A 13,772-nucleotide genomic window follows, 5' to 3' on the forward strand; every position below is an offset into this window, starting at 1 on the left:
GGCAATCAGATGTAATCTTCCAACAATGTTCAATATAAGTTAATTATCCCCTCCAAAAACTGGTTTTAAGGTCAAAATTAATAGTCATCATTTCTGTTTTTCATTTTTTCTCTTATTCTAAGCTAGAATTCCAACATTAAATTGTTCTGTATCATAGCCTCAAAGATTATAGTTGCTACTAGTGCCTATTTGCACCTATAATTAGTTATGAAGGTACCAGAATAATCACCAACAAATCTATCCTTGTGCTTTCAAACACGTTCTTTTCTGGCTCTATTGTGATTCTGGCTAATCATGGTAATTAGGAGCAATCACTTGTACCAGTACAAATTATTTTTCTGTCTGCTGGTCCATTGGTATGGGAAACTTAAGAAGACTAGGTAGTAATTGTGGCTACCAGTTCAATGGAATCCTTAATGCTTCCCAAGGAAAGTATTATTCTACAGACCTTAGAAACTAGGCTTCTAATACAGCAGAGGCTAAAGATGTGCCAATTTCCCAAGTGCATTTCTGTGATAGATATGACAAAACATCCTACTTCTACATCTTGGTAACTAGACCTATGTATTCTGGTTATTGAGGATATAGAATATAAATCATCAGTTGGGTCAATGCATATACCCAAGTCTGGACGACAATGCTCTGATCTCCAGGGCATTGTCTCTGAATTGTACCTTAGTTGAGCTTTGTAATAGGCTATACAACTCTCTGTGAATCTGACTGCTTCCAGATATAGAACAAGACCATTTTATATGCCCACTATAACTCCTTTTTTCCATAGGTAGAGTTTTAGGTCTGAGAAATATCTCTAAGATCCTATGTTGATAAATCAGGCATTCTGCAAGTCTTTGGATAGTGCTGATGGCAGAAGCCCTGTGGGCAGTGCAGCTAGTGAAGATAACCCTGTCTTAGGGCTGCCATTTAGATGAGGTCAAATCATGGACTCTTCTTACATGGAAGGGATTCACTGTAATTAGCTTATTAACAGGTGACTTCTTGAGGAATGGTGCCACACCCAGGGCTCAGCAATACACCTCTGCTGAAGGCTTGATGAGGATTCAGCAATGACATTGTCTAGATCATGCTTAGTAAGAGAAATCTCATGCTGTAGGAAAAAAGCCTGTCTTCTATGTCTTCCATTTATAATCCTTCTTTATATGGCTCCAAGAAGCTGAAATTAGGGCCTGGCTGACATGTACAGGATTAGTCATTCCGAATAGTTAGTTGTTGATTGCATTATGAGTTGTGGATTGTTTATAGTAGGCATTAGTGTAACTCAAACATTTACATATATAGTGACCATTTTTATGAGCCCATTTACTGACTTCTTTCCCAAATATCTTAGTTTCCATTCTTCAAATCATACTACTTACAGGCCCATAAAACATCAGCTAATCCATTTATTTTAGCCTAGCATTTGAGATATAACCATAACTTATACACAAAGTGCATAACTAAAGTCGCCATTCATAACTCTGCTCACTGGAAGATTTCTTTCACAGCTGGACTCCAGGGCCATGTGTTCATTGGTTACAGTGTGGGCATCAGTCCATTTTCAGCAGGCCCAAATATTTCATGTTAACCCATCTATAAACTTTGCTGAGGGTTTACCTCGTCTGTTAATCATAGAAAGCATCGAGGAAATGTACACTCTAATATGAAGCATTGAGCTGATTATTGCTTTGAATATCAGGTTGCAGTTTCAACCTGAGCTTGGAATATCTTCTAGCATGTGTCTCAAAAATGCTGCCTTTACTGTGCTATTGTCTATGCCTGTGGGTTATGCATATATACATATGAGTTCTTTGGTTAATCTCTTCCCACCCACTCTCCCCTTCTCTCTGATATTTGACCAGGGTGGAGGGGGTCAATGGGGATAGAAAGGGGGGACATCTGTAAAACTTTCAACAATAAAGACAAATTTTTAAAAATGCTGCCTTTGACACTGGAGAGAATTTATTGACCACCAGTACCTCTTTGTTCAAGTACAGCCCTAGGAGAGTTAATGTTCTCAAACTTCTAGGGTCTGGGAGAGCACATGTCATAGCTGTCACACAATCAAATGTCAGAAAAGCCACAGGTAAAAAACAAGAGGTATCTAGTGGAGTTCAGATATGTTTTTTTCAAGTTTGATCTGTTTTCATCTAATGGTGAAATCATGACTGGGCCCAAAATATTGGCTGCAAAGGCATCATATTCATCCAAGGAAATGGCAAATATTTATATTTTAAAATGAATTTTCTCACTTTACAAACATTTATTGAGCATCTATTATTTCAAAGATAATGTGCTCCCTGTGGTACAACATGTCTCAGGATACTGCCCCTAAGGGTATTACAGTTGAATAAAGGATTGAGACTTGCATACTTAAATTTTCTTATCTTCACCTGCGGACATTTTTCCATTTTTGTTCAATTAAAGTAGGAGGGAGAGAGAGGAAGAAAGAGAAAGAGAGACATTGACGTGAAAGAAACACATTGAGTAGCTGCCTCCCACATGACCCCAACCGGGGCTGGGGATAAATCACAACCGAGGTATGTGCCCTTGGTTGGAATTGAACCCACGACTCATTGATCTGTGGGCCGATGCTCTAACAGCTGAGCCAAACCGGCCAGGGTGAGACTTGCATACTTTTTAAAAGTTACAAGAAATAAGAGTTGTGCTTTTCAAAATGTAGATATATCATTATTTTTCAACTGTGGGAGGGCTTATATGGAACAAGAGAATATTCATGCAAGAGCTGAATACAAAAGTAGGTTTCCAGTTGTGAGTACATGAAACAGTTTATTCTTGTATTTTTAATTTATTATTGTATTATTTTCTATTCAAACAAGTGTAAAACATTTTCTCCCCACTCTGAATGTATAAAAATTATTTGGAGGTACTTAATAGTTAGTTGTCAAGGGGTGAACTTCATTTATGCTAAGTAAAAAAAATAACTTACAAGTTTATTTATATTCCTGTTAGCCAAACTTTTGTGCTAAAAGAAGAAAAACATTTAAAACATTAGTTAACAAATAAAAACATTACAAGACTAGAATAAGAGACATTGAGTATTAGATAGTTTAACCTTCTCATTAATAGACAAGTAATGAAGGGAGGGAAATAGGTCAGGAAATGGATTCCAATTTCTAAACAGAAGGACCAGGATCCCTGAATCACCACAAGGAAGAAATCAACTCATAAGAATTGACATAAAAACATCAGGTCAGTAAGTAATACACTTTGTTGTAGTTGAGTCATTACATTTTTAGGGATATTGACCATAGCAGCTAACATTCCACACACTTACATGGCATCAGATCCAATTCATGGGGAAACTACTAGAATATATAGGTATCATGTGTATACAGACACTAGGATGTGGAAAAGGTTATACAGGATAAAAAAATATATACTGATAAAAGGATTAAATGAGCTGGGAATAGTGCCAAAAGTGAAATTGCTATTATTTTCAGCCTGCACTGTATGGAAGTCTTGAATTAGTCAAAGAATGAGAATTGTTTAAGAAAGGTAAAAAGAAAGAAGCATTACAACCAGACCCTAATTTTCCTAGTCCTTTGGGATCTTAAGCTAACGTTAAAAAAAAGTGCTGAAGATTACCCAGCTGGTGTGGCTCAGTGATTGATCCTCGACCCATGCACTAAGAGGCCACCAGTTTGATTCCTGGTCAGGGCACATGCCCAGTTTGTGGGCCCGATCCCCAGTTGGGCGCATGCAGAATGTGGCCAATCCATGTTCTCTCTCATCAATGTTTTTCTCTCTCTCTTGCTCCCTTCCTCTTTCTCTAAAATCAATAAAGAAAAAATAAATTAAAAATGCTGAAGATCAGTTTGACTCAGGGAATATTCAATTTTATTTTGTTGGTTTTATATCTGAACATGAATTTTGTTAACTAGAACAGTAATGTAATTCAAAAGTACTATTCTCTAAGGATCAATTGGAGAGCAACATCCAGTTGACAGGGAGTGTGCATATGATTGTATATGGGGAAGGAGAACTAAGCCCTCCATCTATTAATGAGAGAGTCCAGCTACTTGAACATTTTTAAAAACAGGTAGCAAAAACCACAAAACTTATATGCACGTATGCATGAACAATGGACATGGACAACAAAACTGGGGACAGGGTGGGGAGAGAGGGGGCGGGGGGGTATCAGTGGGGGTAAAGGAGAAACATCTGCAACAAAAATAAATTAATTAATTTAAAAAAACAGGTAGCAAAAATTAGCTTACCATTACCATCATTGTTGTTTGTATAACTTAAAGAATATTTTAATATAGAATATTACTTTTATTTAGTTTTTGTGCCCTCTTGGCCTATTATCTTTTTTTTTTTTTTTTTTTTTAATTATAAGTATAGATGGCTTTCCCAGATTTCCCGAGTTAAATGTTATTGCTTGAGCCACACTCCTCATATCCCAAATTAAGAAAGCAAAACATGCTAATAAATGTATAATGTACTAGGAAAGTAGAAAAGTTATTCCAGAGTGTATGGAATGGTTGTTATCCCTTGGAATTTGATATTTTTGTTGTGGAGATAAACTCACTCATCAGGAAGAAGATTGACTTCAAACAGAATCATTTTTGCTGAGACTATAATGTGAGCTCATTTTCAACAGAGTTTTGTTGCCAGAGAATAAGGAATTGAAGTGTAGGCTGTTTGAGGTGAAATAGTTTAGTTAATGATAGATTTCTGAAAGTACATGACGTCAGTGACATGTGCTGATTATGAAAATTACTCATCACAAGTTCATGGGACATGCATAGAAATTTCAGTTAATGTCTGTTGATTATGCAGTAAAGTAAATCATTACAGTCAACCTTTGTGCATCCAAAATTCAGTGCCTGTGATGATTGTTTTTCCAAAAGTGCTTTTCTGAAATAGTTGAAATTATTCACTCTGCTGATTTTCCTTGTTTAGGCCATTTTAATGATTTGCTAAATTTATAACAAACTATAAACTAGAGAATTATATAACTACCAAAATGATGTCAGGAAATTTAGAAAGTAGTGTAATTGAAAGTGCTTCTCATATTTTGTTGCTTTGCCACTTGCCCTGATGTCTTATCATAAGGTTTTTTACCCTTTGAAATGCTTACATCCATACCCTTTCAAGGAGACAGTGAAGTATTTCCATAACTTCTCTACCAAATGGGATAAATTAGAGGTCCTTTCATTCTACTGTAATTCTACAATTCTTAGCAGGTATATAGATTCTTCAAATAATGATTCTTATCATAAGAGGATATCCAAATGTGGAGGATCCTGTAACAACACCAACAACAAAACTTGGAATAATTTCTCTAGTGGACATTCTGAAATACCCTGGGGGAGGATCCAGAGAGCAGTGGCACATGTACATTCTTTTGCTTTCGAGAATCATGGACATAGTGAATCATTTTTGATGAGAGTGACCCAGAATTCATAATAATCTTGGTGATGGGAATTTTTGTCTACTTTAGTGGAAAAGTATGTTTCAAATTTACCATAGACTTACCAAAAATATTTTTGTAAAATAATTATAATTATGTAGAAAAATTACAAAGTTTCTGAAGTGCTAATGACGAGAGTTTAGAAATATTTATCCAGTGCAAGGGTTATATATCATTCATAAATAAGTGCAATACAAAATGGATGAGCTAGGCTCAATGGCAATTCCTTTTTTTAAAAAATAATAAAATACAAAAGAAAAATGTTTGGGAAGGTAGGTATGCTTACCAACATTTTTAGCATCTGCGAGTATTTTCAAGCACTATATTTAGAAGTAGCACACAGCCTGGCTGGTGTGGCTCAGTGGTTGAGTGTTGACCCATGCACCAAGAAGTCACCAGTTTGATTCCCAGTCAGGGCACATGCCCAGGTGGTGGGCCCAATCCCCAGTGGGGGGCATGCAGGAGGCGGCCAATTAATGTTCTGTCTCATCAATGTTTCTCTCTCTCTCTCTCTCGTCCTTCCTCTCTCTCTAAAGATCAATAAGAAAAAAAAAACCAAGATATTAAAACTAACACACAGAAAATATTAGCTTATTTAATTATAAAATGTTGACCATGTAGTACGTATTTTGTATGTTTCTAGTGAATGGGTATACATCAGTGAACAAAATAATTGAAATCTCTCTTTTTGTGGCATTTTTTGTATTGTTACAAGCTTTATTAAAGCCAAGATGATTTCTTTTTATTGATTTGAGAGTTTCTTACATTTCTTTGTAGTTTCTGTTGTTGCTGCAATCATATTCAGAATTAAACCAAGAAACAGGACTTGGTAAACAAAATGTTTACCTCTATTAGTATAAATGACACTTTTTCTTGATTCCAGATTCTGAGATTCTGAAATCCGGTAAATAGTTTCTTCTGATACGTAGGAAAAAGTGAGCAATTTTCAACTTATTCATCCATGGCAGAAAAAGACCTGACAGAGAGACTGCCAAGACAACCCAGGATAGATCTCAGATGCATGGGTTCAAATCTGTTGCTTTTATATTTCACCACATGAAATGGTTCACAAATGTTTGGGATTTGGAAGAATAAGACAAATTAGGCAATTGGAGAACAAATACATAGATTGTAAGTTTTCTCACAAAAGTGAATATTTCCAAACTTAAGTACTGGCTGCCTCAGGAAAATCATTTCTGGGCCTAAAGATACTCTAGCCCTCAGAATGAAAGTTTTCTTTATTATTGGAAGTAAGTGGAACCAAAAGTTGCCCAATATTGTTTATGTGTTTAAGATAAACTCCAGCCCTTTCCTACTACACTCCAAAAGAGCACTCTTTCCCCATGTAAAAGTTACTCATAACATTTTTTGTTGGTTGAGAAAAACTGTTTTAAATTATCTAAGAACTGGTTTATCCAAATCTCAGTAATAACTTAAGAAATAAACTTAAAATTCTAGTAAGGGACATTGAAGATGATTTGAATAAATGGAAGAATATCACAAGTCCTCAGGTGAGATAATTTAATATTATTAATAGGTCAATTCTCTAAAAATTAAGCCATAAATTAAATGTAGTCTTAGCAAACCATTTCAGTTGAACAGTTTGAAGCTTGAAATTTTTTTTTTAATCCTCACCTGAGGACACTTTTGCATTTATCTTCAGATAGAGCGGGAGGGAGAGAGGGAGAAAGAGAGAGAGAGAAACATGGATGTGAGAGAGACACATCGACTGGTTGCCACCCACAGGACCCCAACCAGGTCAGGAACAAACTGCAACCGAGGTATGTGTCCTTAGCGGGAACCAAACCCAGGACTCTCTGGTCCATGGGCCGATGCTCTAACAGGCCAGGGCATGAAACTCAAAATTTTTAATTCTAAAGTATATATGAACAAAGAAGGGTCTATAATAACAAAAATAATCTTTGAAAACTCTAAGAGAAATAACGATGTACTTGCCCTCTTATATTTGAAGATATGAGACAAAATCTTAGGGGAGAAATATTGTGGTTTTTGCAAAAAAAAAATAATAATAATAAAACAAGAAGATTGGGAGAAAAACAATTCAGTGGAACAGAATTGAGTGAAACACACACACACACACACAATACAGGAAAAATTTAAAAATGTAACAGCACAAATCTAAGAGAAAAAGTTATACTATTTAGCAGAAATTTTGGAAAATGATATCACTCAAAGGATAAAAAAAATTGGATTTCTAAACAAAATTATATACAGACATGAAATTCTAAAATAAAAGATGAAATTTGAAGTTACTGAAAGAATTAGAGAAGAATAACCTTATGAGAAAAGAATTGGTAAGTATTCTTTAAAACAAGAACAAAGCAAAACAAAATCTTTAGGAACACATAAAGCTGAGAAATGTGAACTCTTGGTGAGGATAAATAAACACAGGGACCAGTTTTCCTTTCTACTTGGGTTTTTCGACAAAAACACTCCGTAGAAACACCGCAATCCCACCAGGCATTATTTAGCCAAAATAAGAATATCTAAACCCTATAACCCAGCGATTTCAACTCTAGGAAAAAAATCTCAGGAAAATATTTACACAGTTTCATATGAACATGAATGAAAATGTCTTTTTTTTCAATATTGCTTTTAATAACAAGAAATTGGAGGTAACTTCAGAGAAGCAAAATATTAGACATGCTTATAGTAACAAGGATGGATCATATAAACGTGGTACTTAGAAAACATAAAAAAAAATGAGACAAACTGTATATAATATTTTTATACCTGTAAAAACTAAAAACAGCATCAATGTGGATGAGAAATAATTAAATAAAATGGGTTCCGTTCATAATCCTGAATATTATGCAAAACAGCATATGTTGTTTATTCTGTATGAATTTGCATAATAAGTCCTTAAGTGAGAAAAATATATAGTATGATAGTTTCTTTTTTATTGGTAAAAGAAGCAACTAAATAATGACAGCAAATAAAATATAAAGATCCAAAGTGTATATGTTTATGCACATACACACACATACACACACACACGTTTTAGCATGAACTAGATTGAGAAGCAACATTCACCAAAATACTGGCCTATCTGTAGTAGGTGAATTAGGAGGATGAGAGAAGGGAAGGAAAAAAAAAAGACCTGTACATATTTAAATATTTCATAGATATGTAAATATGTCAAACTTTATTGTTTAAAGATATAGCATGAACAAAGTAAAACAAAAATTTTATTTTGGAAGACATAAATGAGTAATTTCTTTCTTGGACTTCTGTTATTTCAAAACTGTGTCTGTAAGAACACCATTATTTTAAATAAATATTTTTAAAAAGCCTAAAGGAAAGAGATCCAACAACCCACTAGAAACTTCTAGGACCCTGTATACAGGATACAAACAGAAATGAATTAGCAAAATTTTCAACATAATTAAAGAAAATATTTTATGCATTTTTATAATGTTTTCAAGAAGACCTTCTTAGAAGGAAATACATGAATTTGTCAGAGAAAGTTCTAGAAGCCCCTGAAGTTTGATTAGCAGAAGCTGGGATCAACATGAAGGAACGGGACTGCTGATGGGAACAGGCTGAGCCGTTGAGAAAATGGTGATAGTGCGCCTCTGAGATGCACTGGGCACTGAGCTCGTCTCCCGCCGTCACTTGGCATGAGTGCAGGCCGAGTAGAATGCAGGCATTGTTAGAGCAGGCTTTGTAAAAGAGCAATTGTGTCCTTTAGAAAAGGGGAGCCAAGCACCAACTATCTTTGAGCTAGTACCAAAACAGAGATAAACAAAAGAAAACCATGGGCAGTGGTGTCCAGTTCCCTACTGCACTGTGGTATGCCTGGCAACCTAGCTCCGGAGAATTCTGACTTGGCCTGAGCCCCACCGAGTAAGCTCCCAATCTGACAGCTGAAGCTACTGTCAGGTTAGCAAGTGTGGTCAGAGGGGAGCAGATGTCCCCTAAGCATGACTCTTACCAGAATTCATCCACAGCAAAGCTGCCTGACAAAGCATGGGTCCCCTGCCTAGTTAGCAGCTGTCCTTATTGGCTAACTGGGCCTTCACATATTGTGGCAAACAGGATCAGCACATGATCAAAATTAAATCAGTGTAAACATAAATGTCTCCCTTCTCCCTTTACCTGTAATATAAGACTCTGAAAAGTGGTCTGTGATGTTTCTGACAGAATACATTTGAGCTTGCAACAAAATGCTGAATTTGTCAAAGAAGAGAATATATAAAAATTATTAGACACCTCAAATGACTCAATGGTTGGGAAGAAAACATATTTTAGTATTCTGAAAAAATATTTTTGTATGTGAAAGATTTCTTGTTTTCTTTTGGTCTTTGGTACTCAGTGCCTATAGAGTTTGAGAAGAAATAGGTGAGTGGATAAAAAAGCTGTGCTACAGTTACACAGTGGAGTACTATGCAGCCGTTAGATCTTTTATCCTTTGAGGGACACAGAGCGAAATAAACCAGTCAGAAAAAGACAAGTATCACATGATCTTACTTATTTCTGGAATATAATGAACAAAATAAGCTGACGAACAAAATAGATCAAGAGACATGGAAATAGGGAACGACTGACAAACCTCAGAGGGAAAAGGGGTTGGAGGGGAGCGAGAAGGGATAAACCGAAGAACTTATATGCATATAGGCATAACCAATGGACACAGACAACAATACTGCAGGGGGCGGGGCAGAGCAGGGGAGGGAGCAGGGAAGAGGGTGCCAATGGGAGAAAAAAGGAGGGACATGTGTAATATTTTCAACAATAAAGATACATCTAAGAAAAAGAAATAGAGGCCGGCCAGTGTGGCTCGGTGGTTAAGTGTCGACCCATGCACCAAGAGGTCACTGGTTCGATTCCCAGTCAGGGCACACGCCCAAGTTGTGGGTCCAATCCCCAATGGGGGTATAGAAGACAGTCAGTCGATGTTCTCTCTCATCGATGTTTCTATCTCTCTCTCCTTCTCCCTTCCTCCCTCTCTAAAATCAATGAAGAAAAAAATTATTAAAAAAAGAAAGAAATTGAGAGCAGGCAGACTGTTCTGGTTGCGGGGAGGGTGTTGTGGAACTGGAAGGATTGAGAAAAAAGAAAAAAGAAGAGCAAGAACTCACAGACATGGACAAGTGTGGTGATTGCTGCGTGGGGGTGGAGGTTGAAGAGGGCATAGAGGGAATACATGGTAATAGAAAAATAAAACATAAAATTGAAATAAAGTAAAAATTTTACAGATAAGAAATATTATCAAAATGAAGATAACAAATTAAGTCCAGAGAATATGCTTTCAAGTGACCAACAAAAAAAATCATATTAAAATAAAATACTATCAAGAAGACAATGACTATAAAATTAAATAGAGAAAGTGAAATCAATAAATTATCCTAAATATAGACATAACTAATGAATTTTCAAGAATAGCAATGACATGGGGAGCACCTAGACTATGGAACTATTCATGATGTGTATGAATTAGGAGATGTGGAAAAACAAAGAAAAGAGAACAATAAGAAATAAAATAATGGAAGAAAATTGCTTCTAGATAAAATAAGACATATATCTTCATAAAAATAATCCACTGTATATCAAGAAAAAAAATGACTGAAAAAATACTCGTGTGTGTGAAAATTTATATTATTTGATAAACAATTTCAAGTACTAACAAATTTCTTTCCAAAAATCATTACTCAAATATAATCTTCAAAACCACATCAGGCCTAAACTGTGATGCATATTTTTCCAAATTTAAAAATAATTTATTCCTAAAATCAAATTATACAAATAAGTTAATATAAAAGTAGAAAATAAAAGTTTCGTGAAAGTGTAGTGGTGTTAAAGATGAAGAGAAAAATATCAACCGCACACATTTCTTAAGAAAAGTAATACTCTAAATGTATACCTGGACAGGTCTGATATGATTACAACTGAACAAAAATGATAAATGAACATATCTAAATGGCTGTGGCCAAATATTCTATTTTATCTAAAGATAGATGCTTCTTAGTTACAAATCAAAGACAGAAATCATTCTAGCTTCTATTTTACATATTTGATTTCCAAAATGAATCATACCTCTTTTTTTTAATCCTCATCAGAGGATATGTTTGTTTTTCCTTTTAAGTAATTGATTAATTAATTTATTTATTTTAGAGAGAGAGAGAAACATGGATTTGAGAGAGAAACATCAATCAGTTGCCGGACAACCTAGGTATGTGGCCTAAGCTGGAATAAAACCTGTAACCTTTTGGTGTATGGGAGGATGCTCCAAACAACTCAGCTACCCAGCCAGGGCACGAATCCTACCCTTTAATCACTAGGCAGATGACCAAACACCTGTGAAGCAATGTAATGGAATTCTGGCACCTCTCCTGACCTCTGCATAGTGAATTCTTTATTTCATCTTGGACACTTTTAGGAAAATATGGAATTTAAATTTCAAGTAAGATCACAGTTCCATCTAGAAAAGAGTTTAGCTCTGTGGAAGAAATTATAACTGTTATATCCATGCCATATAGCTATATTTTAATAATATTGAGAAGTTTCTGAATTCTTATTTTTTTTTTTTCAGAAAGCAATCAATTCCTTAGTTGAAGGAAAATGAATTTCATCAATGTTTACCTAATCTGAAACAAGATTAAGCATTATAATTTTAAACACAAGATTATAATCTCTAAGACTATTAATAGTTAAATAAACAAGAAAACAAAAAAATATTAGATATTCAAAAATATAAATATTATAAATTTTCCTTTTATTCAACATTTCTTATATTTCACCTTTGATGAAATATCTTTAAATGCATTATAACCTTCTTGAGGTTATTAAAATTTAAGCTTTTAGTATTGTAGATTTTTTAGTCTAATGCAGGGAGCACAGTCAACTAATTTTTTTAAAAGACCATGGTATTGTCTATAAAATTTAGAGTATTTCAGTTGTTATACTTATGTAAAATTTACTTAAATGTTTTATAGTCCAATTATTTCAAAAGATTTAAAAATGCAATATTGAAACTTACAGGAGAAAAATAGAATAACAATAACCAGTTTTTGTGAAGAATTTTCAACTGCATTAAATATGATCTGAAATGTTATAAGAAAGATACAGTGAGAGTAGTTTTGTTGGATTTAGGAAGAAAAATTCAAAACATGTGCTAGTATTATGTATCACGCCAGCTAGAAATCAAGCATAGCAGAAATATCATCTAAGAAGGCTGAGGCAAAATCCAAGTTTATGACTACTTTCAACCATAGTTTTTCTATAAATGTAGAGAATATTTCTGTTCTTCAGAGAAACAGTGCAGATACACTATTTTATAAAATAAATAAAATAGGTCTAATAGGATAAGTATAATTGTTCAATTCTCCAAAGTTAATGAAAAAAAAAACCACCATTTATATAACATATTTTACTAAACACTATATAGTTTGTTTAATTAAATAATTGCAATATACTTGAGGTAAGGTGGAAAGCTATTGTAACTATTTCATAGTGGTAAATAAGGTATTTTCTTTTCAATATAATTGAACTTTTTATTGTGAAGAAGAATATATTACATTCATAAACTGTAAACATTCACTATGTTACAGTTTACAAGAAATTATTATCTTCATATTTGAAACCCAAGAATCTAAATGTCACTGTGATGCCCATTGTTAGTGCTGGAACTAGAAATGAAATCCAGACCCTCTTGTATTCCCAAACCTCCCATCTGTGATCATTATGCATCAAGTTTTCTTACACATTTAGTGCCATAGAATTGATGTTTGCTTTCCGCAAGGGATTCTTCAAAGTAATACCGAGAAATTTATACTTGTAGACATTTACTAATTATTTAAAGACAGAAATGCTTTTTCAATGGTAAGAGGCCAGAGAGAAGAATTTGTTGAACTCTCAGACTATTGAGCATGTATATGGCACTAGCTGTTGGAAAATATAAATTGTATGTGATGGAATTCTGACACCCTCCCCTGACCCTCTGTATCGTGAATGCTTCTCCTCCTGGTGCCTCTATCCCTCTCCCTAATTTTCTAATTCCTACAAGTAGCCATTGATAAATTAAGTAGTCATTAATAAATACGGAGGCCACTTATGAGTTTTTGAATATTTAATATTTTTATTGAATTTATTGGGGTTACATTGGTCAATAAAATTATATAGGTTTCAGGTGTGCAGTTCTATAATACATACATCATCTGTATTTGTGAGTTTATTCACCACCCAAAGTTAAGTCTCCTTCTATAGCCATTTATCCCCCTTTACCCTCTTATCTCCTTCTGAATATTTGAATTTTCCTCTACTTTAAATAGTTTGAGTATTTAAATTTCTTAAACTCCAAGTCCCAAAGAAAAGGAGT

The sequence above is a fragment of the Molossus molossus genome, unplaced genomic scaffold, assembly GCF_014108415.1.
Source record: "Molossus molossus isolate mMolMol1 unplaced genomic scaffold, mMolMol1.p scaffold_m16_p_9, whole genome shotgun sequence".
Classification (NCBI taxonomy): Eukaryota; Metazoa; Chordata; class Mammalia; order Chiroptera; family Molossidae; genus Molossus; species Molossus molossus.